Genomic DNA, 7,687 nt, shown 5'->3' on the forward strand with positions numbered 1-7,687 from the left:
AGAACATTTTTATTAGTCCTGTATCCAGGTAAACATCTCATTGAGATTAAAGCTTCGTTTCCGAGGGAGGCCTGGCATCGTGGCAGCAAAAGTAAACAAACAAACATACAAAGTCTTTCTTTGTCTGCAGAGTCGGTGTGTTTCTGGAAAAATATCAATCCTGCTCATCAATTTCTTTATGGTAAAAAAAGAGGAACACCTGGTCCCACTCTGCACTCAGCGTATACAGCTGATAGGGAGAAGAGCCCAGCATCATCCTGCAGTACTGACATTAATCCAACCAACACATCAGGTCTGCCTAAACGTCCTGGTCTGTGTTTGCACCACGATCCACACGTCACATCACCTGACCCAAGACTACAGTCATGTGAAAATTATTTCAAATACTTCTGACAGCTATAAATATCTGCTGTGATGGGGACAAACGTGCAGGCACAGGAAAGCCAAGCTCTGTGGCAACGGACGCACTCAGAGGTCCAGATGAGCGAGTCTGTCACAAACAAGCATCTGTGCAGCAGCTGCCATGTCGCACACACACACATGCACACACACACATGCACACACACACGCTCCCAGGTGGCCACTCACACTCCTCCTTCCTTTGCTGTGGTGTCACATTAGTTTTCATTTTTAATCGGTTTTTTCATTTCTATCGCTCGATCCAACTCTTCGATTTGAGCATCGAGGGTGGGACGGGAGTCTAGGACAGTCGTCAGGGTCCACCCTCGGACAGGACAGCCATTTAACAACCATTCAGGATTCACAACTAAAGGTAATGTAGCAATCACCAGTTAACCCTGCATGTCTTTGGACTTCGAGAGGAAGCAGACACATGAGACACGGGGAGAGTGCAAAATTTGCCTGGATTCAAACCCACAACCTTGTTGCTATGAGGTGAATTATAAATGAATAAATGTACACATGGTCTTGAGGTTGTGCTTCCTGTCGTATTCATCTTGTACAGCCAGAAACATCAGACTGTGTGAATGACTTGAAGAATAAATAGCAGTCACGGCGTCAGGGAGTTGCTGCATCAGCTGCTCTCACACACACAGCTGGCAGCAATGGGTAGAGGCTGTATGTGCCAGATTCCCACAGGAGCTGAAGGAGGGTTAAAGGTCAGGGTCTCCTGAGGTGTTCTTGCTGTAGCATAGGAGCTAAGTTAAGAGATTGGAGGAAGAAAAACTCCTATCTGGTATTTTGAATGTGTCATATTTATACACAAGCAGGCTGTTTCTGGCTGCAGACGCTAAAACATGTGACAACATGTCACAATCACAGATATTACATCAGACCTCAGTACGACCAACAGCGTGCAACAGCGCACACTAACATACACACTGCTGTTGAGTGTACGGTTCAGTGAGCACTGGGATCAGGCTGAATGAAACATTCAATCTATTTGTAGATCTGGATCAAAATAGTTATAGTTTGGAAACAGAAGGTTGGGTGTGACGTGGTCAAACATCCTCATACGTGCTAATGAAACCCAAGTTTCAATCTCAGAAGTGTTTGCTTCTCACAGCAGTACAACACACAGGGTGTGGTTGCACGATCTGATATCCTCGTGTTGGTGTTGTTCCAGATCATCATAGTAAATGTTGCTCCAGGATCAACATTGCAAGTGACCAATCAGAATGTTGTGACGTCATACTTTTGCGACTTCGGGAAAAACGGCGTAAAACAAAAACTGTACTTAAGCTGCGAGAAACCGCCTCTGTCCGCCGATCAACGGACCCTGACCCTGACCCGTTAATAAACCCATCTCGATGATACTGTTGGAGGCAGGAAATAGACTGATGATCATTGTCCTGCCTGCAACCTACCATATTTGTGTGGGACATTTCGCTGGAGATGATAGTTTATGCGAGCACGTGAAATGGTGCCTGGCGCGCAAAACATAACGGACCCAGTAGATGCATTTATTCTTCCAAGTCATCCAGTTTGAGAATGTTATATATGGCGTCACAAACAATTGGCTTACAAGTATGAATACGAGGAAACAACCTGACATGGGTACATTAATTAATTTTTATTCACGATTTTCAATGAGAAAGGGTGTCTGCAATTGTGTGTTTGAATTTCCAAGGCCAAGAAACTTTTGCACCTCGGGTCAAGAGGCGATGTCTAAATTTGTCGGATCTTTTGATTCCTGCGCTAAAGTAAGAGCAAGTAAACAACGACCAGACTAAACTGAGGTATCTTTTGTAGGAGGAGTTAGTGCAAATATTCATCTGCAGATGGTGTAATGGGTGATTGTGGCCTGTCGAGATTGGTTAGGCAGGTGCGAACGCCTGCTGCGTCCCGGTACCCTAGCTAACCTCACACCCCGAACAACTGATTTGCAAGGATTGTATTCATGTTCGACAAGGCGGCGAGTTCGAGGTTGTCGACTCAGGAACAAAGAAGTAGATTAATCTGGAGAAACCGTCTACAGCCGAATAGTAGATAATCTTGAATGAGCTCGAAAGCTAAAAGAAGCCGAGTAACAGTGGGTTGGGTATAATTGTTGTACATGCAAACTGTGACAGGTTGTTACATAGGTGCAGCCTGCAGGCTGAAGAGAGCAGTCCTGTGGGGGAATGCTCAAAGAGGTGGTTTCATTCCTGAAGGCCATGCCCACCAGGCGAGCTGGGTACAGTGGGAGTTGGGGAGTGTGTACTGGAGGTTATTTAACTTGTTATTTGAGATAACTGTTAAAACAGGAGCCAAGGTCACCTGCTGCAAGCGGGCAGCTGTTTCTCTCTGATAGAAAACGCTTGTGTGTGGGTGGTGTTGCGACATTGAGCTGCCTTGCCAGGGGTTTTTGTGACAGACCGTCGTCAAAGGGGCTCGTGGGCTGCGTGGAACTTTTGTCTAATTGTTTGAATAACTTTCTTTGGTGAACGAGTGGCTGTTGCGCTGTCTACGCAAGCTCCACGCATGCTTTGGCCCTCTTGCCACCACTTTCGTAGTCACTGCCACTGGTTGAGTGTCATAGGAAAGCATGTATAGTCAAAACACTGTGAGATCAGAGCTTTTTCGATGAACCTCTGACACTCATTTCTAGAACAAGTGAATATGTGTCCTTGGAGGGGACAGGCTTAATGGTACGATCACGTGACGTCGATGAGGTGCTGTGTGGGGCCAAAGTCGTGCAAGGGTAGATCGACTGTGTTTTCAGTTGAGGTGCGCTCAGTGCGTCGACGCGTCCTCACTTAGGTAGTGTGCTCAGCACAATCAGTGCTAAGCGGTCATGCCGCGGGGATGCGGCTGGCTGTGCATGTGTGTGCCATAAGTGTGTTAAAGCCATCGCTAATAAGACAGACCTGTGTTATGGACTTGAGTGCACGTTGGCAAACACACCAGCACGTGCAGCGTACAGGCGAACACACACACCACACCACGGGTTCCTCTCTCTATTTGTTTGACTTGCAATAGATAGACAGAGTGATGGAGCAGATTTTGACTGAATATGGTCTATACCAACGAAGAGGCAAACAACGATGGTAACTTATGGGCAGAACAGAGGTGATAAAAACACGCACTCTAGCGGATATTGAGGCTATTGTTTTGTACTTTGCCAAGCAGTGGCCCAACATGACAAAGAGAGAGACATGGATCCAAAGCCGTGGTCCATATCCAGGATATCCCCGTGTGCTAATGAGACGAAGTGATTCTCTCGACTCGCGAGAGACTGTTTGATAAGACGAATTTACAAAGTCAAGACTGCATTTCTATTTGGCTGTGATCTTGTAGTTGTACAAACGGATAAGCCTCGTGCGTTAGAGACGTTGTAGGCCAGTCTGCAGTGAGTAACAGGAACTAGAGCTGGATTTAGGTTGAAGAGCTTAAATCACACACACTGTTTCTTTTAGGTTGTTGCGTTTTGGCTGACAACCAGAGCCTCAGTCCCTGAAAGTCAAAGCAACAAGAGTGTAGCCCAACTACATGAGATGGTGTGTTTCTAAAGGAACAAGTGGTTCTGCATACAGAAAGGTCAAATCATGTTTTGACGGTTGTGTGGTGCACTTATTCGCCTATACGCATAGAAAGACACGTACGTGTTTGTGGACAGGCGAGAGGGCCAGTCGGAGGCGAAGGCCGAATCCAGCAAACAATGGGTGGGCCAAACGGTCCCAAGTGAGACAGGACAATCAGGTACCAGCGTACCCGTTTAAGCCAGTGTCTGAAGTATCACTCTCTCTGGTTCTACTTGTATCACAGATTGACACTTCGTACTTTCTTGTGTGTTCCTCCCCACAACCAAACTGAATGCGGAGATGTAGTCATCCCTTGAACTCGTGCGAAATGGATATCCCCGTGCGGCGGTTAAAAGTTAGGTTTTACAAACAAAAAACTGATCCGACATATAGTGCCCGAGTCCCGCCGGTGACTTACTTAAATGGTTAGGTGTACAGGCGCTCTGTTAAGAAAAGCTTCTCCCCCAAGTAAATCACCAACCACCAGAAGAAGCCAGGTGGTAATAAATAAGTTTGATGAGGCACCGGCCCGGACAGTCTGATGACTATGGTTAAGGTTTGCTTGCAAACTCACTTCCACATGAAGGCTCTTAGTTGGTTATAACACCGAGCAGTTATGTAACACGATATGTGGGACTACACAGAGCTGTGGTAAGTAAATGTAAATCATTGTTCCATGTCCTGTGCCTTTGTCATTTTTAGTATATTTAAACGGCCCAGTCAGGTGGTGAGAACTCACAAGGAAGTCATTGTTTGTGCTAGAGGAGCTGAGTGATTCTCATCTTGTTATATAGGATCCCCAATACAACCTCACTATATGGTTAATGCGTCCCGTACTCACCATACAATCAAAACCAACACCAAAGGAGTAGTTCCTTAATCCACTATGAAAGTATTCAAGTGATTTGAAAGTCGAGCTGTTGTGTATGCCTCGACAGTGAGTGAGGTTTCGGTGTTCATTCTGCTGTCCTCCCAAACTCATGTGCTAAAACACCACACACATTCATCACTAGATGCTCCAATGAAGGTGATGATATGTGGTCTTATATCCGCCATGAACAAAGAAATTAAGTTTGTAGCTAAAAGCCTCAAACTGCAACCAACATATAAAACAGCACACACAGACTTACCACACATCACCACACACACACCACCACCACCACAACAAGACACACAAAGAGCGGAATGTCGTTTCTTCGTGGTTATATTCCAGTGCTCTTACGGTCCATCTGGATTGAGGTCTCCTTGAACACTGTGGGAGCTCAGTCAAGTACTTTCCACAAAGAAGCTGATGGCGTAATGAGAGGGCGATGTAAGCAGAGGTGAAGCGTGGGACAATGAGAGAACTACGAATGGTTGCCGAGCCTGGTGCATAGCTACCGAACTGTGATAGTAATTGTAAATACGGAGTAATGTAGCCGCCTTAGGTTACGTGGTGGCAATTTTTAGATAGATAGGTGAGTGGAGTATATCTGTATCTCTGTTACAGTTACCGCTTAAAAAAGAGATATTCAGATACAGTTTACTTTGTTGAACTAAAGGGATTACACGCGGTACTTTCCGGTGAAAGCGTATTGCATAAAAGGCTATAGCCTAATTTGAAACTTTTTATTGCTACGATTTCCACGCCTAGTGGGGATAAACGCCAATTGTAACCATGAAAACACAGCTACATTGCCCGTAAGTGCGCCGTTAACTCCGGAAATTTTCGGAGGTCGCTGTTCTTCAATTTTTGGCGGCAGGCTGTGTTAAATCTATAATATTGTAAAATTGTATCGTGAAGAAAATATTTTTATAACCAAAGAGAATTTTAACCATGAATGAAAGTAGAGCACCACTAGGCAGATAGTTGTGTAACAGTAAGGATCTGCATCGCTCCTGTTATATGCATGCAAGGGCAGTGTAGTCCGTGCTGCAGGGAGGAGGACTGTCATACAGTTTGTGTCTGGTGAGTGAGGAGGGAGAGAAAGGAAAAGTAGGAGGCTGTTCACGGAGCAGAAACGGGAGCTGGAAGCATGTAAATTATAATAAAACCACTGCACAGGCCAAACAGAGAGCCTGAGAGCCCAGCCTTGAAGTAAGCTGTTAAGACTCGACTTGGTAGTTAACGTGGTGTGCCGTGTGTGATTAAACGTGGGCTCGGTTCAACAATCAATTGGAGAAGATAGGCATCTGGGATTGAAGTGCGGTGGCGAAACAGAATGGAAGGTGGGTTGGTTTGGAGCAACGCCGCTCTCTGTCTCTCACTAGCAAGTTGACCCAGACAACAAAGTTTAAAGAGCGTTGTAATGTTAGTTATTCAGCTACGAAAGTGAACCTCAGCTGACAACGAAGAAACCGTTAAAGAGAAGAACACGAGCGAATACAGCCATAGGTGGGATACTCAACTTTCCTACGGTTGAGCCCACGTCACTGTCGTGTTTCTCCACGAACCTGCAGGCTGAGGGGGCCGTATTGTGGGGGTTTGGGTTTTGTATGGAAGAATGTGGTCGGGGTGGAGAAGTAGTCATGTGAGACGGTGAGGGGTGAATACACACGTAGATGACGTCGTTTGAAATATACCCGGACCGCTCTGTGGGAGATTTCATCTTCAGTCTAGGGGGTTGTTTGCCACAGTATTTGAACCCCACTATACTAATGTATCATTCACCAGGGAGCTGTTGCCAGTAAAAACAGAGAGAGAAGTGGAGACGAGGAATTAGGTTAAGAATGAGAGCTCAACAAAGTCTGTTGCGACCCGCATAGATTAAGCAGTTTAAAGATGGACGGGGGCGCGGCTGCGAGGGAAAACCTAGGACGGGGCTCACAATGCCTGTGGTTCGACACACATCTTCACACTGTGGGTTGTATGTCTTCACGGCAGAGGATGGGCGAAACGCAGGTGTCCGATTCAGTTTCGGTTGTGGGTAACTCTGAGCATCCAGCTAGCCGAGACTGAGTTGTGAGCAATATCACATGGGGTATATAAGGAAGTGTTTTCACAGTGTGATGTTTTTCAGGCATAATGGCCGAATGATTTCTCGGGTTGTGCAGGCAGGACAAGGAAAGGAGGAAGAACTAGGAGGCATCCGAACCTGCTCAACAAACATCAGCAAACCCACACAAACCTGCTGTGTGGTGTTGCTGCAGTTTGCTACTTCGACTACAGCGGTTTGCAGCCACAGTTCCACCGCTTGCGCGGTATTTTAATGGAGAGTGCCCGCTCTTCGGTGTGCGAACTCAGAGATGGAGAAAGAGAAGAGAATTAGAACGCGCACCTGAGGACATGGTTTCGAAGAGAGAGCTTAGATTCAAAGGGAACGGTGATCTGTGCAAACATTGTGGCTGTTGAGACTGAAAATTCCCTCGTCTGAGATCCGGGGGAGGGGCGTTGCGGTGGTGTGACTCAGGCTCAACCTCAGTTGTCTGTTAATATCCAGCATATTGCTGAGGTTGGTGACTCGCACTCAGTCAGAACAATCTTGTACTAGTTAGATGACTGCATGTTGGCCATTATGGTGTCTAAAGGGTATATCCTGTATTTATCCCTGCTGAAATATGACACAGGGCTGTGAGTCGCAGTTTAAAATCATATCCGACTATTTCTCTTGTTTACCACGTTTTGTTGTCTTAAGGTTTGAGCTTTGTCTGATGAGAAGGTGTAAATCACTAACACAGAGCAGTTGTAATTAAATTTAAGCAGAGAGTGGAATCGCGATATAAGATATAGTATCTCGATATTTTTT

The sequence above is a fragment of the Astatotilapia calliptera genome, unplaced genomic scaffold (genome assembly GCF_900246225.1).
Source record: "Astatotilapia calliptera unplaced genomic scaffold, fAstCal1.2 U_scaffold_126, whole genome shotgun sequence".
In the NCBI taxonomy this organism is placed as follows: Eukaryota; Metazoa; Chordata; class Actinopteri; order Cichliformes; family Cichlidae; genus Astatotilapia; species Astatotilapia calliptera.